This window comes from Microtus oregoni, unplaced genomic scaffold (assembly GCF_018167655.1).
Source record: "Microtus oregoni isolate MIOR12 unplaced genomic scaffold, Mior012 000118F_ref0000498, whole genome shotgun sequence".
Classification (NCBI taxonomy): domain Eukaryota; kingdom Metazoa; phylum Chordata; class Mammalia; order Rodentia; family Cricetidae; genus Microtus; species Microtus oregoni.
The window spans coordinates 723,068-749,742 of NW_024544747.1; positions in this window are offsets into that span (position 1 = coordinate 723,068).

A 26,675-nucleotide genomic window follows, 5' to 3' on the forward strand; every position below is an offset into this window, starting at 1 on the left:
CAGTTTCCAGGACTCAGGGACAGCTGCGCCTGCTTCCCTGTAGGGCTCACAGTTAATGAAGGAAGGAAAAAAATGGTGGGATGGAGAAGACCTGTAGGCTCCGGCTCCTAGGTAAGGTGGAGGAGAGAGTTTAATGTAGACACATAGGAATGCATAGCCAGAGGCAGGAACATCTGGGAGAGGTCAGAGTGGAAATGACCCTGGGCCACGTGAGGAGAGGGAGAGGGCAGAACGGAGAGCAGCTGTGGCCAAGAGGGGCAGCCTGGGCCAAGAGACCGGCACAGAGAGTAGGTGAAAAGACCCGGTGTGGTTGTTTGAAAGAAGATGACCCCCTAACCTCATGGAGAGTGGTACTATGAGGGGGTGTGACCTTGTTGGAGGAAGTGTGCCATTGTGGGGGCTGGCTTTGTGGTCTCCTATGCTCAAGCCACACCCAGTGTTTCAGTTCTCTTTCTGCTGCCTTTGGATTAAGATGCAGAATCCTCAGCTCCTTGTCCAGCACCATGTCTGCCCGCACACGCCATACTCCCAGCCGCTATGTTCCCTACTATGATGACAATGGACTGAGCCTCTGAAATTGTTTTCCTTTATAAGAGTTGCCATGGTCATGGTGTCTCTTCAAGCAATAGGAATCCTAACCAAGACGCCAGGTAACCGAAATGTCTGGATTATATAGGGAAGGGCAGCTCAGCCCCTGGGCTGGAGAAGTTTAGGGTAGGGGCTGGAGGAGACCAGGAGGCCCATGCAGCAGGTGGGGACTGACTGAGGGATGTAGGAAGAATCTGGTGACCAGATCCACTTTGATATATTAAATAGGCACCTCCACCGCCATTGTTCCTTTTAAGACCTAACCCTTAGCAACCACTGCTGACCCTGAAAGGGAGCTCAGAGCCCCAGGGTCACCAGTGCCCTTCAGTTCACACTGGATTTTCATCGTTTGTAAGCTAATTTAAATAAAAAAGACTTTTGTGTATATCACGTAGGCATGTTCTACACAATTCAAGAGCCCTGCCCAGTTGCCTGGTTTCTCTTGCTAAGGGTCCGGTCCCTCGGGTCTGTGCTCGTGCACACTTTACCTGTGTTGACTTACCACAGAGGGCAGGGCACCATATGTTGTCATAGTACTGCTTTGACGTCCACTTCACGTAGTGCTGAGAGGGAGGGAGGAGAGGGGGTCAAGTATAGTGATCCTGGCAGTCACCACGCTGTCCTTGCAGACTCACTGCGCCTGTGCGCCTGTGACTTCCTCGTCATCGTCCAGGACTCTGGGCTACCCGCTGCCACCACCACCCCCTTTCTGGGCCCTCGTTCTTTAGCTCCACCTTGAGACTTGAGACTGCCAGTCACAGCTTCTTTGGGCCCTGACAAGACATGTCAGGGTGGACCAGCCTTGGCTAACCACAGGGCCCTTGGCTCTTTTGTTTTCTCTGTGTAGCCTTGACTGCCCTGGAAACTCGCTCTGTCGACCAGGCTGGCCTTGAACTCAGAGATATTCCTGCTTCTGCCTCCTTGGGCTGGAATAATGGCACATGCACCACCACCCGGCCCCTTGCTCTTTTCTTATTGAGGCGACTTGTGTTATGAAAACATTCTGTAGTGGCGTTTTATTTGTATTTTAATAATTAAGTTTGTCTGAAGATCAGAGAGTAAAGCAGCCCCACTGGTCAGCCTTACAGACCAGGCAGTGGTGACACACACCTTTAATCCCAGTAGCCACACGAGATGCCATAAAAACCGGATGGTGCCTGCCTTTAATCTCAGTGAGTGCACACATTTAATCCCAGCCCTAGAGAGGATTATAAAGCAGGAAAGAGGCAGCTCACAGACACGGTCTCATTCTGAGATTCCTGGAGGCAGGATCGCCATTTTAGACTGAGGTCGAGGTAAGAACCAGTGGCTGGCTGCTTTGCTTTTCAGATCTCCAGGTTGAACCCCAACTTCTCTCTCTGAGCTTTTATTAATTGTGTTTTAACATTCTACCCTTCAGCCACACTCCAGGATCCAGGTCCTCCCTGAGAAATGCCCAGCTCTCCAAGTTTTCCTGATGCCTGGAACGGGATCTTTGCTATGTTACAAAAGACTTTTCTCCCTGCTGTAGTGGGTGTGGTGGCCGTTCTTGGCTGTGAACCTAATGCATCTGGGAAGAGGGAGCCTCAGCTGAGGAACTGCCTCCACGGCCCACAATTCTTGTTTGCTAACTGATAGAGGAGGACCCAGCCCACTGTGGGTGGTGCCACCCTTGGGCAAGTAGGTCCAGACTGTGTAAGGAAGCGAGCAGAACAAACAGTAACCATGTCCCTTCATGGTGTCTGCTTCTGTTCCTGCCTCCGGTTCCTGCCTCGGTTTCCTGCCTTGGCTCCCCTCGATGGTGGACTATAACCTGAAAGCCAGATAAAACCCTTTCCTCCCCTAATTGCTTTTGACCAGTGTTTTATTAGAGCAATAGAACAATACACAGTGCCTTTTCTCTTTGAGACAGGGTTCATGGAGCCCAGGCTGGCTTCACATCGCAAGTAGCCAAGGATGACCTTGAACTCCTGATCTGCCTGCTTCCACCCCCTGCATGTTGAGATCTATTATAGGTGGTGCAGGGATCTATCCTGTGGTGCAGGGATCAGTCTCTGGACTTCCTCTATACCTTTACCCACTGAACTCCATCCACAGACAGACCTTCTTCTAAGAGCGTTTTAGGATGACAGGGAAATCGAGGGGAGGAAGCTTTAGAGTGCTCCCATGCCCTGGCATATTGCTTCAGCCATCAACTTGACTGAATTTAGCATCACCTGGAGAGGGAATCTCAACAGAGGAACGTCCTCCATCAGACTGGCTTGTGGCATGTCTGTGAGGCATCGCCTCGATTGCTCGTTGGCATGGGAGTGCCCAGCCCACGGTAGCAGTCCCGTCCTGGGCTCTATGAGCCTGAGTGTGGGGGCCAACCAGAGCCTCAACCTGTGTTCTTCTGGTTTCTGCGTCAAGCTCCTGCCTTAAGTTCCTGTCTTGGCTTCACGAGGGCACACCCCCCCCCCCAGAAGGCGCAGGCTCCCCCCGTGGAGAGCCATCTTGACATGCCACTGTCACAGTGCCTGTGGCCGACATTAGGGTTCACTCAGTGTTGGGAAGTTTATAAATCTGGACATGTCTCTGCCGTGTATCCTTTGTCATCTTGTCATTAGAGTAATTTCATGACCCTAGAAGTCAGGTATACTTTCACAAAACCCAAGCTCAACTACCAACGTCTATTCCCAAGATAAAGTGCCAGTCTTGGCTTGAGCCGAGGGCTGTTCTGGCTGGGCCTCTGCCCACCCATGGGGTATTATTTCTGTATTAAGCTCTCTGGTTAGCCGGTGTCTCAGCCTTGGAGGCAATGCCATTCACTCCTCTGCTGAAGTCTTATGATGCCAGCTTACCCTGTTCACTCAAACTCGGTGGCTTTCAACCTTCCTAATGCTTTGCCTCGTGATTTGGTGACTCCCCCAACCATAAAATTATTTTATTGCTATTGTATAGCTGTAATTTTGCTACTGTTATGAATCATAATGTAAATATCTGATATGCAGGATGTCTAATATGAAATCCCCAAAGGGGTCAAGATCCACAGGTTGGGAACCACTGCTCAACTCCACTGGGCTTGGGATGTTGCTTCTGCTTGGTTCCCACTGTTGCTCCAGGGCCTCAGAGTGAGCAGGCACATAGGGGTAGTCAATGAAGCTGCTAAATATGGAGTCTCCAATCCCGGCTTCTTGTCAGGCTCTGGCAAGATTACAAGTCATACAAAAGAAACGGAAGGATGGGGATGCATCTCTGCTGATAGGATGCCTACCTGCCATGCGCAGTGCCCTGGGTTCGATCCCCAGCAACACAGAAATCATGGCAGCATCCCAGTACTTGGGAGGTGGAGGCAGGAGGATCAGAAGTTCAAGTAGTTCTGGCTTGGTAGTTCTGACTGTCAAGAATTTACTGTGTAAACCAGGCTGGCCTGGAACTCTCAGAGATCCACCTGCCTCTGCACCTTTAGTGCTGCGATTAAAAGCCTCCGCCAAACTGCTCAGCTACTCTTCCTTTCTTCTTTCCTTTGAAAATTACTTTTATATGTTTGAATGTTTTGCTGCATATATGTTGGGTATTTTGCCTGCATATGTCTGTGTACCACATGAATATAGTGCCTGCAGAGGCCAGAAGAGGGCGTCAGATTCCCCAGAACTGAAGTTACAGATAGTTGTGAGCCTCAGTGTGGGTGCTGGGATCCAACCTGAATCCTTTGGAAGATCAGCAGGCGCTCTTAACCACTGGGCCATCTCTCCAGGCCCTCTTCATCCCTCTTGTACTCAGTTTTAGTCCAGAGTGTTCAGGTGTGCTTTGCCTCATCTGAACCTCCCGTCTTTGGGAGTTGGGCCCAGTTCTCCTTATGGACTCCCAGAAGCCAACAGTGGCTTGGGAAGCCTAGGCATTTGGTGGTAGGTTTAGATCAGAGCAACAGACTTGGGTCTAAGACCCAGTTTTTGCCAGATGACTTCACCTGTCCCTTGTCTCCTAGCAGAGACCTGAGTACTGGAGGAGACCACAGAACAGAGGTGTCAGTCTTAGGCAGTGGGTAAGGCCAACTCCTTCACTGGGCCTATGGGTCTCTTTATACAGGTTTCGTGCGCCTCCTGGTGGACATTATGGGAACTGTCCTGATGTAGGTAGTGGATCCTTCAATGTATTTCAAAGGGCTAGTTGGTTACCTTTGGACTTGACCTGAATAACAATAACACGAATACTTTGGAGGGAGATTTTGGTTTTTAAAAATACCAGGTCCAATTTGTGTTATTCATATACTCACTGAGCATGCTCAAACTCCCAGTGGGACGCCGTCTTCTCCATCCCCACCCCTGCCAGAAGCCATCAGTGGCGAGGAGCTACACTCCAGTATCCCTAGCATCATCTTAAAGAGTTTTTTTTTAAAATGACTCTCTGTCTAGACTGTTTCTCTGTCTCTCATTCTCAACAAGTCACTGATACCACGGCAAAAAAAGCTTCCTTGCCCTTATAGTCAGGGGCGGCCTGGGTTTCTGGCTAGAGCACAGGCCACAGGCATCAATATGGCTTTCTATCATAACACGGGCCTTGGACATGCCGCAGATATCAGCACAGACCACGACCATTTGTCCATACAGCCTCCAGTGGTGACACAGGCCATGGACCTCCACACACCCTTCCCCACCACAGGAGAACCATGGACACCAGCACGGCCCTCTGTCCTGAGCTTCTTTGGGACCTGACAAAAACATTGTAAAAAGATGCAGTCAGTTCCCGTTGTTTTAACGGCACCCAGCTTGTCACTCCTTTGGCTAAGGTCCTTCATTTCGGCAGAGCGATCCGAGGATCCGGATTTGTATGTTCAGACAGCGCCCATGTTCCCCAGTCCCCCCTCGGACTGGCCTAAACCCATGGCCAACAGCTGCTTGGCCCTCTTTCTAGTTCTACCTGCTGAGCTGGGGGAAGCCTTTAAAGGCTGTTTGTGGTGGTCACAGGTGCCTGCTGAGTGCTCCAAACACAGCTGGTCTTCTTTGAGCCCTGCCAACGGTGCTGAATCACACGTCAGAGCATGAGGAGCTGGTGTCAGAGGAAAGAATGCGGAGTATTTTAGTGCCGTGTCTGTGGGGTGGGGAGCTGGGAGGATGGGGCAGGCAGGACGACGCTGCTGTGCCAGCATTGGGACCAGGGCGCAGACCTTCAGTGCCCTGTTTTAAAGAAAGAGGGTAAGTTTTTCACACGTGTTCCACCTGTAATCGCAGGGTGAGGAAGGATGGGTGGAGGTGAAGTTGGGTGGAGCCAGGGTACTTACTGTCCGGGAAGCCTAGCTGAACTGACAAAGTCCAGGTTCACTGCGAAGAAGCTCTGTCTCAGATAGGGGAGCCAATGAATCACTGAGTGGGTAAAGGGCTTCCCACCAAGCCTGATGACCTGAGATGGAACCCCAAAATTCACATGGAGTAAGGAGAGAATCAGTTTATTTTATTTTATTTTATTTTATTTTGAGACAGGTTTCTCTGTAGCTTTGGAGACTGTCCTGGAACTAGCTCTGTAGACCAGGCTGGCCTCTAACTCACAGAGATCCGCCTGCCTCTGTCTCTCGAGTGTGGGATTAAAGGCGTGCGCCACCACCGCCCGGCTGAGAATCAGTCTGAAGGTTGTCCTCTGACCTCCATGCCCGGCTGCGGCACCTGTGTACCACACAAGTGTAACACACACACACACACACACACACACACACACTGGATAAGCTGAACAGTAAGGCAGGGAATGATGCTGACACACGAACAGGAACACGCCATGCACACATACTGGATACCAGTTACATGCGGAATTAGATTTAGGCTACACTGGATTGTGTAAAGTACTATTCTAACCTTAATTTCACTGCATATGTTGTCCCAGGCCTGCAACTCTGAGGTTGAGGCAAGAGGATGCAGTGATCAAGGTCAGACGAGGCTGAGACCCTGTCTAAAACAAACACAAACCAGGAATAATCACCCTCTAAAATAAGGGGAGTGGTGGTGCACGCCTTTAATTTCAGCACTCAGGAGGCAGAGGCAGGAGGATCTCTGTGAGTTGGAGAGTAGTCTGGTCTACATAGTGAGTTCCAGGCCAGTCAGGACTACACAGTGAGTCTCTCTCCATATATATTTATGGCTTTTATGTCTGTCCAGCCAGTGTCTGCCAGCACCTTTCAATGTGGGCCAAGAACTAGAGGTCAGGAGAGCAGGGAGTTATGGTCTCTTTTTTGTGTCCTTTCCTGGTTCCCCAGAAGCTGGCATCAGGCAGTGGCTTCCCTCAGCCCTGCCCACATAGCCACCCAGGAATATGGTTTCAGAGTAGCCTAGTTTCACCTTTGCAGTAGAAATATTAAGTTTTCTATGAAAGCGATGTTTAAATGGCAGCGATCAGTTCACATGTTTAAAGGCTCTGTCTCAAGATCCAGCAGTACCGCGGCGGGGCATATATCCAAAGGTTGCTCTATCACACAAGGACACGTGCTCAACTATGTTCAGAGCAGCACTATTCATAATAGCCAGAACCTGGAAACAACCTAGATGCCCCTCAACTGAAGAATGGGTAAAGAAAATGTGATACATTTACATAATGGAGTACTACTCAGCTGAAAAAAATAATGACATCTTGAAATTTATGGGCAAATGGATGGATCTAGAAAAAAACCATACTGAGTGAGGTAACTCAGACCCAGAAAGACAAATATCATCTGTACTCACTCATAAGTGGATATTAGACATAAAGCAAAGAAAAATCAACCTGCAGTCTACAACCCCAGAGAACCAAGAGAGACATACATAGATCTACATAGGAAGGAGAAAAAGACAAGGTCTCCTGAGTAAATTGGGAGTGTGTGTGTGTGTGTGGGGGGGGTCATGGGAGAGGGTAGAAAGGGAGGAAAGGAGGGGAATGGACAAAAATGTATAGCTTAATAAAAATAACAAAAAGAAATAATTATCAAAAAGAAAAAAAAAGATTCGTCTTGCTGATCTCATGTGGGACACTGGCAACCTTTCTGGATCCATCTTGCCTGACCTCATGTGGGACACTGGAAGCTGTTTCTGGAAAATGACACTAGGCAAGGACACAGAGACCAGAGGGGCCAGCTTGTACAGGTGACAGCGGCACAGGACTCTGAAGGGATGAGGTTAAAAAAGGGACATGAGGGGGCGGAGAAGTGGCAGGAGGCATACTTCTGAACAAAATTTACTTTTCTTAACATTTTCCTTTTATATCCTCCTTTGCGCTAACTCGATGAGGGTTAGGGGTTGGAAGTCAACTTCATAGTTCCCGCACAGTCTGCTGCCTAAGCCGGCTAACCCCCTGAAAGGCGAGTGTTTGAGTAGACAGGGAGTACACCGCGTGTCCACTAGGCGGCAGCAGAGGAGCATGGAGGAAACTGCTCTGAAGGCTTTGGGAGCGGAGCTTGCCAGCCCCTCCGCCGCGGGCGGCTCCTAGTCCGCAACTGGCCACAGTGGCAAGTTTTGTACTAATCAGAGGAAGCTCCCATTGTTTTGGGTAGAGCAAGAAGTGCCGAGTGACATTTGGATGGGTTTTAGGCCCTATCCACAACGTCCCGTTGTAAGGTGGGTGAGCGGTGGAGCTGAGTACCAAGGGATGTGATAGCCCGGGCAGCCCTTTTTCTGAAGGAGAGCGTTTTCTGCTGCCTCTGCACTGCAGGTTTAAAAATCAGAGAGGCACATCGCCTTGCTTGCTGTTCCCCATCTGTCCATCAGGAGACGCACCTGCCTGCTGGAGCCAAGGACCTCCACCACTGGAGCCTTCTGATGTGAAGGCTGGAGGTCCGTGCCTCACAGGGCTGGCAGATGGAGACGGAAGTACAGGGAGATACAACATGGCAGGCGTCAGAAGGGCACACTTGTGCCAGCAACTCAGAAGTTCAGCACCTTGTAGTTCTGGGGCCTCAAAGAGGGTAGTCAGGACACAAGGGACAGAGCCGGAGTGGGAGTTTAAATGCCCTGCTTCAGTTTAGCATGTGTCTCTCCATTGCGCTCCCTCGGTGGAAACAGCCAAGGAGGCCTGAGTCGGGGTCTGCGTGGTGCGACTGAAGGCCACTTCTGCAGCTGCCCCTCCCCCTCAGCCGCCACCAGCAGCTGAGCTCCTGGCAGGGTCCTTGAAGATAACATATGCCATCTGCTCTTTGTTTTTGTGTTTGCCTGGTCCCAAACAGGCTTCCAATGTATTGCCTGTCTGTTTGCCGGGCTTAATTCACAGCTGATTTTCTGTGTAAGTCTTTCTCTGGCCCTGTAAGGCTGTACTTCTCACATTCTGTATCCACCACAAGACCCTTCTCCCTCAGCCCATGCTGAGCTAGGTCAGGACCTGTGTGTCCCTGTGCCCAGCAGGGAAGGGGTGTGTCTTGAATACCTGCTGTCCAAATGGAAACAAGACTTTTTTGTGTTTCCTCTGCCCTCTGCGGCTACAGGGATGACTGGCAGGGAGTGCACATGTGTGAGTGCCTGCCTGTGTGTGTGTGTGTACATATGAGCATGTGTGCATGCCTGCGTGTGTGTGTACATATGAGCGTGTGTGCGTGCCTGCGTGTGTGTGTACATATGAGCATGTGTGCGTGCCTGCGTGTGTGTACATATGAGCGTGCCTGCGTGTGTGTGTACATATGAGCATGTGTGCGTGCCTGCGTGTGTGTACATATGAGCGTGTGTGCGTGCCTGCGTGTGTGTACATATGAGCGTGTGTGCGTGCCTGCGTGTGTGTGTACATATGAGCGTGTGTGCGTGCCTGCGTGTGTGTGTACATATGAGCGTGTGTGCGTGCCTGCGTGTGTGTGTGTGTGTACATATGAGCGTGTGTGCTTGTACTCCCTGCACCGGAGGTCAGAGTAAGCTATGCAGAGGTTGTACGTGCACAGGCACAGACAGATATAAGCAGGCTCAGACAGACATGCTCACACCAAGCCAGGAAACATGAGGCTCTGGACACGAGCAATGGCAGACTGGTGTTCAAAAGACGTTTGCTGAAGTGTGGAAGAAGCTCTGTATCAGGCACAGAGCTTCGTGGAGTCTCCCACCCCTGAGCATGGTGCTGCTGACACCCAGATCTGGAAGTGGAACAGGCCCCAAGGCCCACAATGGACTTGTTAGCCAGCAGAATGGAGGGTAGAAGGGCCTCACGCCTTCACCTATTGTCTCTAAGGCCTGAGTCTTGTCAGTGCTGCTTGAGGAACTTTCCTGACCCTTAAAAAAAGTGTGTGTTACTGGATGATGGTGGTACACGCCTTTAATCCCAGCACTCGGGAGGCAGAGGCAGGAGGATCTCTGTGAGTTCGAGGCCAGCCTGGTCTACAGAACGAGTTCTAGGACAGTTAGGGATGTTACACAGAGAAACCTTGTCTCTTAATGCCCCCCCCAAAGTGTGTGTACGTGTGTGCCTGCACATGTGTGTGCACACATGGAGAGCTGTTGAACCCCTGGGACTGGTGGTTGAAAGCTACCTGATGTCAGTGTTGGGAAATGAACTTGGTCCTCTGAAAGAGCAGGAAGTACTCTTAACCACTGACCCGTGCTTTCTGTCCCCTCTCTTAACCACTGACCTTTCTTGACCAGTCCCCTTTCTTGAATCTTGAACTCAGCCCTGTTCTGATTCTTCTTCTACCATTTTGTTATTGCCCTGCTTCTTCCAGCACTGGTGTGTGTGTGTGTGTGTGTGTGAGAATATATATGTGAGTGTGTATATGTGTGTGAGTATGTATATGTGTGTATGTGTGTATGTATATGTGTGTATATGTGTGTATGTATATGTGTGTATATGTGTAGTTGTGGGGATTAATTAAATTAATTAAATCATCTTTAATTATGCTTTTTTTCTTAGTTTTTTACTTTTTGTTATCCTTGGAATTTCTTCAAGGCCAACTCTTTTTGGACAGCAGGTCTTAGCAGGTCCCACAGAACCTCAGGGTCCCAGGGCTCTGTGCTTCAACCACCGTCTCTGCTCTTGTCTCCTGGTCCAGCAGCAGGGCTGTGAGAGTACATTGCTTCTGGAGCAACACCTCGTAGACTTAGCATGGCTCTAGTGTGTTTGCTTTCTGTCCCCAGGAAGTTACTTGAGACTATGGGGATCAGTGTTGGTGGACAGAGGTTAATATGAAGAAAAGGAAGGCCCCAGTTATGGGGGAGTTCTGAGCCGAGTGGCCCCTTCCCATGGAGCCTAGCTAGCAGGGCCTCTCCTTCAGGCCCCCAGCCCTGCTGTCAAGGACCTGTTTCCTCCTCCCACCGCTGGCCTGCTGACAAGGGCCGGCCCCATCTGGCCTAAGTCAGATGCTGAGGTGGCAGGCAGAGGAGGGGGTGGGGCTGGCAGTGTGCTGGAGCATGGGCCGCCTGCCCTGTGCTGAGCTGGCAGCTGCTTCTGGGAGCAGGTGGGGCCCCACCCAAGCAGGCTGGGGCAGGTAGGGCAGGCCTGTCTCCAGCAGGGAGGGGAGAGAGGTGATGGGGCAAGCCTGGGCTTTGTTTTCACCAAGATGGAAGGTTGTGGGGGCAGTGGTGTGTCTTGTGGGGATTCCTTGTGTGCTGGGGTGAAATGTGTGATTACATGTGTTTGATTCATGTGTGTTTCTGTAGTCCATGCACCCACGGGTCTTGGTAAGGTGTCGTGGCTGCAGGTTTGTGGAAAGGCCACGTGCCCGGGTGGCATTTATTGAAAGACCTGTGTGGCCTTTGTATGTTGTGTGTGACCTTTGTATGTTGTATGTGGCCTTTGTATGTTGTGTGTGGCTTTTGTATGTCGTTTGTGTGGCTTTTGTATATTGTGTTCAGGGAAGACATCCATGGGAGTCAGTGTTCAGATGTCTTTCCCACAGGCATGTGTATTCCTGTGCACATGTGTGCATATATGCATGTGTGTGTGGATGCGTGACTGTATGTATGTGTACCTGTGTGTCCCTCTTTATGCACACGAGTAGCCCAGGTGTTAGGCCTGAAGCCATAGCTTGCTGTGACCTGTCCTGTGAGTGATATGGAGAACAGAGGGCTTGAGATTTTAGGTTGAAGTTTGAGTGGGTCTGGCCAGACCCAGGACTGATTTATCCTCATATTCCACCACCTTCTTGCTGGGTCTGTGTGTGTTTGAGATGACCACAAACAACTGTAGGCCTGCATGGAGCAGCTCTGCTCATTTTCTTCTGTGCTGGGTTTTAGGTGTTGAATGTAGGGCTTCCCATACAGACAGCAGGCAAGTGCTCCACCCTGAGCAATGTCCAGAGCTGGATTCTTCACTGAAAAGTTTTGTTTTTCACTGACTTGCCCAGGCTGGCCTTGAACTCACTCTTTAGCTCAGACGGATCTTCAGCTCTCTGCCCTCTGGCCTCAGCCTCGTGAAGAGCTGGGACCATAGGCCTTTGCCACCAGGCCTAGCCACTGTGAGTTGTCTTTTACACCCACAGGATTTTGTAGCAGCAGCGCTGGCCACTGGAAAGTACTGGCTCAGAATTGGGCAGATCATCTGAATGCTGCTGTAGTTTGTTATATGATGTAGAAAACTGGATTAAACACTGAAATCATCATGAGGGCTTGTATATATTTATACAGATATATACATCTGTGTGTGTGTCACCCTGTAGACCAGGCTAATCTTAAACTCACCATCCTCTCACCTCACCGCATCCTCCTAAGAGCTTGGGTGACAGACGTGTGCCACCACGCCCAGCTCTGTTCATTCTTCTTTCATATAAAAACAGTGTTCCAACATAAAAGTAGCTTGCAGCTCAATTGTGCTGTTTTGTTTTTCAAGAAATCCATTGTATTTCTGTGTGCAGCTAAGTTCTTTATGAGTGTCCTGATCTGTCACACAGATCACAGTTATAAACATATTTATTTAGTGTTACACACACATACACATAAATAAAAATAAATAATAAAAATGATTTTTTTCCTGTGAATATGTGACATGCCGTGTGTGTGCAGGGATACATGGAGATCAGAGGTCAGTGGTAGCCACTGTGTGTGAGTGTGTGTGTGTCTGCAGGAGCTCCTTACATACTGTGTGGGCTAAGCTCAAAATATCCTTCCTACCTGGAGACTGGGAACACTCTGTCACCCCCACCCAAGCCCACATAGGCTGACAGGTGGCTTCTTTCTGTTCTCTATTCAGCCTGGAGGGACCCTCCCCGGGGATGGAAAAGCCTGAGTAAGGTTGACATGATGTGGCCCAAGTTTGCTGAAGTGTGCTACGGCTGCCACAGGTGACCACTAACGAGGAACCCAGGCAGCCAGAGCTAGTGCAAGAGTTTATGATGTAGAATTTGATGGCTCTGGGTTCAAATTAGACTTTCCTTTTTCTTGTCTGGTGTGGTTTGGGACAGTCCTCCTCTCTGCCCGAGTTTGGCCTCTGTGAAATGGGACTGGTGCTCCTTGTATTCAGAAGGTAGGATGCTCCCCAAAAGTACTGCAGGGCAGTTGTGGGTTTCTTTCCTCCCCCCCCCACCGGAGTCAACCCCCATTCTTTCTTTCTTTCTTTATGATTTCTGCCTCCTCCCCTCCACCGCCTCCCATTCCCTTCCCCCTCCCCCATCAAGTCCCCCTCCCTCGTCAGCCCAAAGAGCAATCAGGGTTCCCTGCCCTATGGGAAGTCCAAGGACCATCCACCTCCATCCAGGTCTAGTAAGGTGAGCATCCAAACTACCTAGGCTTCCACAAAGCCAGTACGTGCAGTAGGATCAAAACCCCATTGCCATTGTTCTTGAGAAAAAGTATATATTCCATACTTTCTTCATCCATTCTTCCACAAAACATTCAGGAAACATGGTTTCTTTCCTTTTAAAGTTACCTTCTACAGCTGTGCTTTGACATTCTACCAAGAGCGTGGAGGTGGAGATGGCACCTTGAGTCTGGGCTATGGTATATAATCTGGCCTGACCCACAAGAGCCCTGGCCACCTGGAGGGATGTAGAATTAGAGCAGAATTCCTCAAAGAATTCCTGAGCCAGGCAGAAAACTGGGGTGGTGGTAGAGGGTGCAGAAAGGATCTGAAAACAGTAGCCATCGAGTGACCACAAAGGAATAACCTGGAGACTCCAGAAAACCAGTCTGTCATCTAGGCTTGCCAAAGTAAGGCCTGCAAACCTCAAGGAAGCAGACAGAATTCCTTTTGTACAAGCACCCTCACATCTCCCATTTCAAGGGAACAGAAGCTCCTTCATTCACTGCATAGACACTGGAACCCCCACCCCCAGATGTTAGACTCTGCTCTCCCCGTCCCCCAGTGGGCAAACTGTCCCAGAGGGCAATTCCCGCACCCCCACCATCTCTGGGCGGCTCCCTGCTGACTCAGGCTGGCCCGGCTTAGCGGGGAGGGCCTGGGTGGGAAGAGGCACGGCATAGGGCCAGAGGGGTGCGGTGGCGGGTGAGTCATCGTGGATCCGGCGCGGTGGCGCCGCCTGGCCCCGGCGGCCGTGGGAGCGCTTGCACACAGCCAATGTGAGCTTGCCACCCGGCCCGCGCCGCCACGCCCGCCCCCCCAGTGGCCCGCTGCATCCGGTTCCCAGGTCCCCCCTCCCCGACCGACCCTGGCGACCTGCAGATTCCACGACCTCTGCCTCCCCAGGGGAGCTCTAGGCTCCGGAGGTGAGGTGGGGGCAGTTTCTGTAGATCATTCCTGCCATGCCACCGGCTTGTTAGGGCCATCCCACATCCGTAGGAGGCGCATATAGTGAGGAGGGGGCTCTGAGTTCTTACAGCACCCCTCCGGGCTCTTCCCAGGTAGCGACATGGGGATGCCCAGTGCCTTCTCAAAGGATACAGACTCCCTTGTTTGCTGTGGGGTTGAACCCTGGCACTTCCTGTTGCGGTCTCATGGCCAAAGTTCTTTCTTCCACGTCATTCACAGCACCGACTACTTTCTGCTTCAGAAGAGCACCGCACTAGGAAGGTCATAATCCTAAGACTTTGGTGACTCCAGCTATTTGCCGACATTTTGGGCCTTGGCGTCAGCACAATGCAGCTGCAAAGAAACCCAGACAAGTTCAGAAGGCAGGCCTGGATTGCCATCTACTGTGTACAAGCCCAGGAGGACCAGCCGGAAGTCCTTTCTTAGGATAGTTTGCTGTGGAGATAGAAAGTGTCTAGGAATTGACAAATCCTCAAGAAATGGTAGGTTTGCTTCTCTGTCACACAGATACAGCCCCAGAAACACACAGGGCCTTTGTCCACTCAGAACCTTAGACGTGGATACATGTTCAGATACACACTAACACAAGTGTATTTGTGCCCATCTACAGACACAACTACCTCCCCCCCCCCCCCCCCAACCAGGAAAGCAGCAACCCCCACAGGAACCATAAAATCAGGTTTTACTGTCCAGGGTGTGATGGGAACCAGCAGGCAGCTGGGCGGGGCAGGAGGCCTCCGCGTCAGGGCGGTGCCTGTTCTGTGCAGCTCCCACTCAGCCCCAGGGTCAGGACGCCTTCATTTTCTAACACACCCTCCTCTGTCCCCAACACCAGTCACCCCATCTTTTTTCCACTGTTGCCTAAAATCAGACCACACCCTCTTGCAACAACTGAGCCGTAAGGTACACCCCTCCCCCCAATCTATACCCTACTGGCAGGGCCTGAAGGCTTTCTGGGTAGGTTTGCTGGTCTACAGAGGTGTTTCTTCCCGGCCAGTCCTGGGTTGCAGGGTTTGGCTCTGAGCACTTGGCTGCTCAGCTCTCTTCAGCTCGAAGGAGACAGAGAGAACTTTGGGCCCCGCATGCACGGTTTCCGGGTAACCCCACTCCTCTCTGCCTTGTGGTCCCTGTCCCCAGCCTTGGAGCTGCAGGAATCTGAAGATTGTTCTTTAGAGTACACACACACACACACACACACACACACACAGAGACACACACCCACACAGACACACACACACAGACACATACACACAGACACACACACAGACACACACACAGACACACACACACAGACACACACACACAGAGACACACACACAGACACACACACAGAGACACACACACACAAACACACAGAGACACACACAGACACACACACAGAGGCACACATATACACACACAGACACACACAGACACACACACAGACACACAGACACACACACAAACACACAGAAACACACACACAGACACACACACAGAGACACACACATACATAGACACACAAAAACACACAGAGACACACACAGACACACACAAAAACACACAGAGACACACACACAGACACACACACACAGACACACACAGACACACACACACAGACACACACACAGAGACACAGAGAGAGAGAGAGAGACAGAGACAGAGAGACAGAGAGAGAGCGTGAGCACTAGGAAGAAGCCCCATGCCTGGGCCTGGATTGTCCGGCTCTGCTGAGAACTCAGGCCACGACGGCCTGGCCTTCCAGTTAGCATCTCACTATTGTGCTCACCTCGCTTCTCCGCTGAGCACCCATGTCTGACCTGCGCCCACCTCACCGAATTTAGACCTACAAGGATGAGCCCCACATCTGATGTCACACAGTGACTCTTAGGAGTCGGGCTGTGATTCAGATAGGTTTCCTATCCTTGTGCTAGAAAAGTCCTGAATGTGTCTGCTCTCTCCCAGTGCCTGGCCGTTTTTCTGTGAGTAGATTGTGGTCTGACTCCTGCCAGGGTCTGGGAGGGAGGTGAGGTCCAGAAGGACTCCGGCCTTGTTCTCTACACTTGATGGGGGAACGGATGTCAGGTCCCCATGGAGTGCTCATACCGGGTGACAGGACACACAGGTCCTAGGAAGTTTGGTAAGAGTCACCCTGGAAAAGGGTTTTGAGGGAGAGGTGACAAGCCAAAGGGTGCCTAGTCTGTATGGCTAGGGGTCTTGAAGAAGGAGACAATGCTTGTCTGTCCCCTCCACAGAGAACCCCACTGCTTCCAGCCTTCTGGTGGACTCTGGGGTTGGCCAGGAGGAACCAGATGACTTTTTGCTTAGAAAGTTGGATAAAGGCGAAAGGAACAGATGGAGCTCAGAAGACTTTTTCGTGCCTGGCCTTTGATGTCTTATCAGCAGGGTAACCTCCAGGACTGGACACTGGTCATTTTCCAGGCCTGAACTCCTGGAGGTCTGGGACATGGAGATCACTCCAACTCTCCAGCTCTCAAACTTCTCAGACAAGCTCTCCCAGCCTCTGCATCCTGTCCCCTCCTACCGAAGGGTCTATGGAGGGCTAAGAAGGCTTTTTTTCAATATTTGGGCCCTCAGCAGGCCCTTTTCTCTTTTGCCTTCAGATTATCTACCCCCCCCCTTTGTCCCTAGGGCTTGGATGAGCCAGAAGGGTGGGGCTCCCAGTTGGCAGGACTCGATTTTGCTGGCTGGGAGTTTTTCAGGGCACTAATTAAGAGGAACCACCCAGAGAGAATGACTTCACTTGTTCATGCACACACCCTTCTGCCCTGCCCTCTCCAGTGCCCCCATTCACAGGCCAGCCGGGGCTCAGGCAGGCAAGGGTGCATGCAGGTGGAGGAGCCCACGGCAAAGGCAGATCCTCTGTGTATGTCAACAAGCCAAGTGCAGGCTCAGAGCATTTTTGCCATTTCCTCCCCTCCTAGTCCAGTATTGCTGTGGCTGCATTTCTCTGGGTGTTTCCTTCCCACCTGAACTGCAGAGGCAGAAACTGACTCTGGGTGGGAAAGAAGAGGGAGTCCTCCCAGGTCACACGGGCCCCACCCCCATCCTTTGCTGCTGTGAGGAGCTCTTCCTCGCCTGGGCTTCCGTCCCATCTGTCCGGCTTTCTCCCCTGTGGGATGGGCCTCACCGTCGGGAACTTTGTAGGGTCTCCGTGTTCTGCCGTGGGAGGATCTCTCCCCATTATTTTCTTATCCTCTCTGCTCCCTAAATTCTTCCCAAGGTGGAGCCACAAACCTTTCCACTCTGGTCCTCTGGGGGGCCACGTGAGCCTAAGGTGGGCTCTGGCACCCATGTTGGATACTTAATGATGGCGCTTATAGCCCAACGTTCCCATATACCCTTGCGCTGCTTTTTGGTAAGACCATGCTGACTCACTTGGTCTTGGTTACTTAGTGGAGGGGAGAAATGTAAACTTCTGGGCTGACTCAGAATCTACTGGGATCCTTGGTACGAGGCAGAGTTACAGTCTGGGAGCGCGGAGAGGGGAGGAGCCAGGCTCACTTTTCTCAATCTCCTTGCATTCTGAGATTGTCCTGTAGGGGTCGCCCTAAGCTAGCTTTCCACGGACGGCAGAAGCCCATAGCTTCTTCAGACTTTGGGTCATATCTCCGACCCTCTGTCCCTCAATTTGAACTCTTTCCTTTTTCCCGGGTCCTCCAGCTATAAGGAGTCCAGGAAATGGCATAAAAGCAGGGACAGAGAATTTGGGCTCTGTAGTGACAGGAGAGACAGATGTTGGTGACTAGAAAGGGCACAAGCAATTGATATGCAAACGAGAATGTCTGGACCGCCCTGGCTAGCACCTGCCAGTCTGCTCAAGCAGGCATCCTCTTTCTAGCCCTGGGTGGAGAGAGGTGCCCGACCCTTCCCTTACAGTGCAGGCTAAATGGTCAATACCTCCCTTAATCGGCACCATAACTCAGGCAGGGGCTATTGTCCTCATTTTACATCTGGCTCCCATAAATATTTCTGTTTTCTCCAGCTCTCTATTAAAGCAGAGGCAAATTTGGTACTAATATAGCAAGCAACACTTTTCTTCCCGCAGGGTCTTCCTGAGAGACTAAGAAAGAGGCTCTGGTCTCTGGTGAAAACACTGCAAGAAGGGGAAAACGGGGGCACCATTTTCCCATCTGTCTGGACCTCCTGGACCTCCTCTCATGGCTTACGGACTCCATCGTCTCATGGATGCACACGCTCACCTGTTCAACCTCTAGCTCTTGCTGTGTCAGTGACATTTTTTTATTTTTATTTATTTATTTATTTTTTGTGGAAAGGGAGAAACAGGGAGGGGATGTTGACTGGAATTTTCCTATCTCACTGACTTGTCATTCGAAATGACCCCTGTCCGTGGAGGAAGAAAGTCATGGCGGATGTTGACATTGCTTTTTCCTTCCAGCTGGATGGGATCTTCTCCTGAGCGCACTCTGCTCTAGCGTGGCCTCAGCGAGGAGCCCATCTCCAGCCCCTTAATCCCACCCTAGCGTTCCCCATTTACCGGCTTCTGCTATTTCTTCTGCCATGCCTGCCCAGGCCCTCCTTCCCTCCACCACTCCTTTGGTCACTGAATCCCTTGGAGGTCCCCCAGCCTCTCTGTTTCTGGGGACAGGGAGTTTGACAAACAGAACCTGGTACATTCTTGGACTGGAATTCATGGATGTCAGGATGATACCCAGTGCTTGGGTCTCTAAGGGCCCTAGACTCCTGCTCGGGAGTAGCTGTGGGGAGGAAGGCCCAGGCTTAGGGGGCAGAGACATTGCAGCTTGACTTGAACTGAGGGGTTTAGGCAAAGACCTGCAGTTCCATCCTCTTTGCACTGCATTGCACAAGCTCCCACGCCCACCCTCCCCATGGAGGTGACCCGATCTCAGCCTCCTCATCTCTCTCCTCTATTCATGCATGTCCCTTTCTCTCTGAGGTCATTATGTGTCCCTCTGACCACCGGCCACCTACCCTAGGTATTCCATCTGCTGTGAGCATGTCTATCTCTTTGGGCTCCCCTTACCCCTAGAGCGGGGAGAAGAGCAGGGGTGTTGATGCCAGTCAGAGAGCAGACAGACACAGGATTTGAAAGAGGCATTACAGAACTGGAGACTATAAACTCCAGTTCTGCCACCTTTGGTTGTGCGATCTAGGATGAGTTCTGTAGGCTGGCTGAGCCTTAGTTTTCTCAGCTATAAAATGAGGCTAGCCAGTGGTGTCACATGGCAGAAACTAGTTTTCTCATTAAATGGTGATCTTCGTGCATGGTATCAACCACAAGAGGTGACTTCCTGGAAGAGAGGCCATGAAGGAAGCACCCCCTAGCCAGCCCCCCTGTCCTCTGAGTGCCCTTCCTCCTTGAGGGCCCCTCCCTTAGTCCTTTCCTGATTTTGCTTCTGGAGAGATATGGGTGGAGCAGAGCTCTGGCCCTGAAAGGAGATGGTCTTGGGCTCTGAAGAGCCCTGCGGGTGGCCCATGGCAGGGAGTGCGCCTGAACAGGCAGTTTGAGAGGCTTTTCCTGTCTTGAGGGGGTTGAAGTTCTCAGTTAGCTCTTCAGAGGAACAGGGGTGGAGAAACGACACCAGCCTACAGGTCTGACCCAGAGGGAGCATCCCATGCAGCCTGACTTTGGTCTCTTTCCAGTTTCGATCAGAAGGAGGTGTGAGGCTGGGCGGGGTGGAGCTGGCTTTTCCTTAGAAAACCTCAAAGCTTAGGAAGAGAAAAAAGTCAAGTCAGAGTCTGTCTGTCCTACAGCACCAGACAGTGCTGTCAGCGACGAAGCCCCCATGCCAAGTGCTGTATGTTTGGGATATGTGGGGACATGGGCATTCACATGCAACCTCAGCTACCGGCTCTAACACATTCATAGCACCTGGCTCTGGCACGCTGCATCCCTCTCACACTCCTTACACATCGGCACACACGCACACCCTTGGCGCTCATTCACGAAGGCTCTGCTTCCCCCACTCTTCAACATACACGTTCCATACACGCAGGGGGTCTTGTTTTTTCTGGAGACAGTCTGGGTTTGCCCAGGTTTTGTCCTCTTGTTTTAGCCTCCAGATTTCAGGCATGTACCACCGTGTATGACTACCCTTTCATTAGAGCTGTTGTGAGCACACACAGGCAGTTCTACCTGGTCATACATGATCTCTTTGCATGTTCAAACTCATGCCTTGCTACTCTCAAGCTCTGTCAGAGCAGGAGTAGACTCAGGAAGGCCAGTATCCAACAGGGCAGGCCTGGAAGGTGAGAGGGCCAGGGGGGTTTGATGTTAATCCTGACAAAAGCAACAACTGATGCCTGCCTTTGGTTTGGACAGCGCTCCTATGAGAAGTAGGAGTTCTTATTCCCTGATCATAGATGGGGAGCTTAGGGAGACTAAGTCTCTTTTCTGAGATCCCACATTCACTCCTCCTCAGCCCATGGGAACCTGTTTTCCTGACCTTACCTAGCTCTTTCTTTGACTCAGGCTTCAGCTTCCCAACTAAGTTTTGTGACTTTTCTCGGGACCATCTGTGACATTTAAGTCCTGAAAAAGGCCGCGAATCACCAGCTCTCGGAGGCTCCTCCGTATTAGATGATTTATTCCAGCATCGGGCACCCTGCACCCAGGAGGTGGTGGTGAGAAGGGACTTCTGGGAAGCCTTGTTCCTGGGGTAGCCTTCCTTTAGGTCCCCAGCACAGTTCAGGCTGCAGGAACCTGGGCCACCTGTAGGGGGAGTCGAGTGTGGGAGAATCTTGCTCCTGCCCGGAATGCTGGGAATGAGTCTGTCCTGGGAAAGCCTGGGCACTGTCTGGGACCAGGTCTGGACTTCGCTACATTGCTCCCTCCACTGGCTCCCTCGTGTGTGTATGCGTGTGTGAGAAGCTGTGTAAGAGAACACTCAGTGTGCACAGATGGGGAAGCCTGTTGGAATATTTGTGTATTGTGTGGTCTCACTATAAAAACACATATGTGCCGGGTGGTGGTGGAGCACGCCTTTAATTCCAGCACTTGGGAGGCAAAAGCAGGCGGATGTCCGTGAGTTCGAGGCCAGTCTGGTGTACAGGAGCTAGTTCCAGGACAGGCTCCAAAGCTACAGAGAAAGCCTGTCTCGAAAAACCAAAGCAAAACAAACTAAAACAAACCATATAGACAGTTATAAATGATGCTTCCTCTGCACGGGATGTGGTGCCACTCTTGACGTATGAATATACAGATACGCACACACGTAAACACAGATCACAGGCATGATTGTAACACGTAAGACCAACGCTGGCTATCTTTCCTTTTCTCTTTTTCTCTTCTTTTCCTTATTTACATCCAGGGTCTGGAACATGTGGGGTGAGCACTCTACTAACGAGCTGTGGCCTCAGCCCAGGCCTGGATTCCCAGTTGCTGTGTCCAGTGCTGGAACAGCATCTGGCCTGCAGTGAGTGTAAAGACAACAGGCTGCGAGTCAAGGATGCTGGCAGGCAGTTGTGTGCCTGGAAGGCTGTGCCCTCATGTTCTAGTGGCTTCCAGGGGACCAAAGTTTTGAAAGAGTTTTGTTTTAATTTTCCTAACATTATTTAAAAGTTTATTAAATTTATTTATTTACATATGTTTTATGTATGTGTGTGGGCATCTACATGTGGAGGCCAGCGGATAACTTAAGGAAGTCAGGTCTCACCCTCTACCATGGGTCCTGTGGTCGAACTCAGGTCTTTAGGCTTGACGGCAAGCTTCTTACCCAATGAATCATGTCTCCTGCCCTGTATTCTTTCAAGAGTTATTTTATTGTCTGCTGTTTAAAAATGTCAACAATAGGCTTGTATTATTTGTATCTAGGACAGGAAGTACCTCAGGCTTAGATACCCCCATCCACATTTGAACTGACATGTCCAGATTTTAAAAGTCAGGCACTGGGTGGGATCTTCCCTTCAGTTCCTCCACCAACTTCATCCTTCAGCAGTCATGTCTCCACATCCCCCCAAACTTAAGCTGATTTAGCCCCTGGAGCTTTCATGGCACTGTAGCAGGCAAGGTCATGCAGCAATGGGCTAGCTACTCAGGAGCTGGGAGAGAGCCTGGGCAGTACAGGCTGGGCGGGCAAGCGAGCAAGCAAAGGCCTCCAAGACTGCAAGGAACCAGGCTAATGTGGCATCAGGAAGGATTGAGGTTGGACAGGAGAGCTTCCTGACTGCGTAGAAGGTGGTGTCAGGCGGTGAGCTCCTAGCACTGTCCCCACTGCTGCTGGAACAGTAGGTCATTCTTTCCTAGGTCACTGCATCTGAAGCACCCAACACAGCACTTAGGTTTTAGGTGGTGGGTGACAGTGTGATGAGATACAGGCACTGAGGGTCCCTTCTGGGTGACTCTACCCCAGTCAGGCTCCAAACTACGGATGAAGGAGTGCCAGCCTATTAAGTGCTTGTCTGAATCTTGCTATGTGACCTTAGGTAGCTGATTCCCTCTCTGGGCCTCCTTTTGCTTTGCAATGAAACAAGGACACTGTGTAGGACTATCCGATGGGTCTCCCTGCTCCTCCATTTCCACCAGCACAATCTGGGCTCTCTGCATGTGTTTGCTGCCAGATCTTCTTCAGTTATATGCCATTTTGGTCCATATTCCCCAACACCAGATTCTGGGTGGTCATAGACAGGCCCTAGGTCCAGGAAGCTGCTGTCTGTTGCCCCAGTCCCGAGGTCTTCCTCTGAACATGCCGCCTGTGCCTTGACCTCATGCAGATGTGACTCAGCTCAGGGCGACTGGAGGAAGAGCTCATGATTTTCCTTTGGGAACTGAGTGGGTTAGGGGTTAGTTAAGAAATTAAGGTTATTTCAGGCCGGGCAGTGGTGGCGCACACCTTTAATCCCAGCACTTGGGAGGCAGAGGCAGGTGGATCTCTGTGAGTTTGAGGCCAGCCTGGTCTACAAGAGCTAGTTCCAGGACAGGCTCCAAAGCCACAGAGAAACCTTGTCTTGAAAAACAAAAACAAAAAAAAAAATTAGGTTATTTCCTAATTTCAGGGCTGTTTGGGAGAGATGCCTCAGCCTCTGTCCTCTCCAAACCTCTTCTCTCTCTTACCTTGTTTTCTCTGTCTCTGTGTCTGTTTCTCTCTCTCTCTCTGTCTCTGCTTCTCTCTCTCTGTCTCTGAGACTGAGTCTCAATCTGTAGTCCTAACTTACCTGGAACTCATTATGTAGACCAAGCTGGTCTTGAACTCACAGAGATCTGCCTGCCTCTGTCTCCTAAGTGCCAGGATCAAAGGCATGCGCCACCACACCAGGCTTTACTGAAACTTATTTTTAAACTTTTTATTTTTGAGACAGACTCATATAGCCCAGGCTGCCCTCAAACTATGTAGCTGAGGATGAACTTGTCTCCACCTCCACCGGGGGTTCCAGGTGTGTGGTACCATGTGTGGCGTGTGGTACTATGTGTGGTACCATGTGTGGCGTGTGGTACCATGTGTGGCGTGTGGTACCATGTGTGGCGTGTGGTACCATGTGTGGCATGTGGTACCATGTGTGGTGTGTGGTACCATGTGTGGTGTGTGGTACCATGTGTGGTGTGTGGTGTGTGGTACTATGTGTGGTGTGTGGTACTATGTGTGGTGTGTGGTACCATGTGTGACTGTGGTACCGTGTGTGGCGTGTGGTACCATGTGTGGCGTGTGGTGCCATGTGTGGCGTGTGGTGCCATTGTGGCATGTGGTACCGTGTGTGGCATGTGGTACCGTGTGTGGCGTGTGGTACCATGTGTGGCGTGTGGTACTATGTGTGGTGTGTGGTACCATGTGTGACTGTGGTACCGTGTGTGGCGTGTGGTACCATGTGTGGCGTGTGGTACCATGTGTGGTGTGTGGTACCGTGTGTGGCGTGTGGTACCATGTGTGGTGTGTGGTGTGTGGTACCATGTGTGGTGTGTGGTACCGTGTGTGGCGTGTGGTACCATGTGTGGCTGTGGTACCGTGTGTGGCGTGTGGTGCCATTGTGGCGTGTGGTACCATGTGTGGTGTGTGGTACCATGTGTAATGCTAGGGACTGAACCAAAGACCTTGTGCTTGCCGGACCAACAGCGTACCAGAGGAGCTAACCCCTAGACCTTTACCCTAGACCTGACATCAAACACTGCTCTCATGTAGCTCAAGCTGACTTTGGGCCACAGTCTGTCTCTGTCTGTCAGCTGTCTGTGGCAGCTTCCTAAGTGTTGGGATCACAGGTGTGTGCCAGAACACTTGGCTCAGCTCGTATTTTCTAGGGTTTGTGTGTGTCAGGGGTATGGACTTCTGTCAGAGAGTTTCCTAAGCTTTTCTGAGACAATGAATCGAGTAATAAATCCATTTACATCACAGTTCTAGGTTAACTTATCCATATGTACTTCAGCGTGCCATAGTGTGCTATTGCCCTCACTGGCTGCCAGGCCTTCTTCATTCTTCAGAGCTGGTGGAGACACTTAACAGGCGTCTGTTAGTGGACTGTGGGCTGCCTTGTGTAGTTTGAAAATATCCCTCTCTCAGACTGTTCCTTGCAGACAGGGTAGAATCTGCCCCAACTTCATGGCAAGACAGGACCCTCTGCATGGCTCAAGGGGAAGGCTGGTGAGCCGGTGGAACCTAGGATCTGTCCCCTGACCATCCTGGCCACTTCCAGGTTAGGAGCACTGGGGAGTTTTCCCCAGAAGCAGCCTGGCTGTCTTGGGAGCTGTGCCTGGTTATATGCCTCATAATATTTACTGGGCTAGAGTTGTTGCTAGCACCTGCAGCCCAACCGGCAGAACCTGACTGGGTCACCAGGGCGGTGCTGGGGGCTGGGCCCACACGGGCAAGTCTGGGCTCTCAGCTCAAGTCTTGTGGTCAGAGCACAGTTCCTTCTTTATATCTCAGTGGCCGCTAGGTTATGTCTAGGAACATGTGATGCCTCCCAGCCCGGGGGCAGTCACCCCCCTCACCCCGTGTGTGTGTGTGTGTGTGTGTGTGCCGGAACAAACAGGAACACAAACTGTAACCTCGTTTCCCACGTCTGTCTTCAGTGATATCACCACAATAGCCTGCAGTCAGCCACAGTGGGCACATTCACATAGCAAAGGCAACCACCCCTGCGGTTCCAGCTATAGGAGAAGCAGAGGCAGGCGTACTGAGATTCAGTGCCTGGACTTCTGAGTGAGCTCAAAGGCAAGTCTGGGAAGCTTAGGAAGACCTTGACTCAAAATAAAAGGGAAAAGGTGGGCTGAGGGCACAGCGTAGGTGCAACAGTATTTACACAGCACCTGAGCCATTCCAGGCTGGCTCCCCAGACCTCAACAATCAAAACACAAAAAAACAAAAAGGAAAAGAAGAGAGGGAAATGGCAAATGCTGGGAAGGAGCCATCTGTCCCCTCCCAGAGGGATGGAGAGTGAGGGGAACCAGGCTTGCAAGTGGAGCTTACTTCTGCTGTGCTGTTGGGCCCCTTGTGGCTGAGGAGAGCAGCATCTTCTCCCTGGGCCTTCTTCCCCAGCCCTGACCTCAGGATGCACACAGGCAGCCACACTGTGTCAGAGAAGGTGTCTGGGAAGTCTTTCTGGACTGAGTTTGGAAGATCCTTACCTTGGGTCTCTTGGGGATCTTGGGCAACTGTTCTGGTTTTCTGTATCCGTAGAGAGGATAACCTTGTTTCCTCTAGAGCAGAGGATGAAGACATGGAAGAGGGTGACCCATGACATATTTGCAAATGGGTAGTTATCAACCTAAACTTGGGTGTCAGCTCTCACCTCCACTGTCCCTCAGAACCCAAGACATTGGCCTACTTCCAAGAGGAGTTTTGCAAACCTCTTCTTGAAGCTTCCGTCTTGGGAGTGCTCCCCTCCTTGGTTTGGGGCCTTTCTCTGACCAGGAAGGGACAGTGTAGACCTCAGAGTGGCTCCCTGAGGCATACCCTACCTGGTTGCAATAAGCCCATTCCCCAGAGAGTGCCAGCATTCCCCTGTGGTAGCTCAGTGAGGAAAGCATGGCTCCCTGTCCTCAGTCCTGCAGGAGAGGAGCTGGGGCAGACAGGGCCAGCTGTGCTGCCCAGCCTAGGGCAGAGGAAGAGTGGGCTACTGTCTGTAATGTCACCGAGAGGATGTCATCACCAAGACTGCTAGAAACACAGAGCACGGTTCCAGGTCAGAGCCTGGGGTGACAGCTCCAGGAAGCTGGTTACAGTTAGTCACCTGCTCTCAGTCAACTAAACAAACCAGTAACATTAAAAGCAGAAGCCGCATTGACTGTGACCCACACTGGGAAGAGGTACATGGGCCCTGTGACTCTCCTTCTAAACTGACTGCATCTCTGGGTCCTGGCACAGGGTTAGGTTTAAGAAGAGGACCAGAGCTCTTCATAGCCAGGCAGTGCTGGCCAGGGTGTGGTTACCACCTCCTGCCTGGACCTCACCTTGGGGAATCTTGGAATCCTCTGGTGCCCATGTAGCGGTAGCAATAACACAAATGTATGTTTTCTGAAAAAGGCCACAGGACCACAGACAGATATGTTACATATTAATAATTAAGTCCCGTGTGCATATTAATTAAAAAAT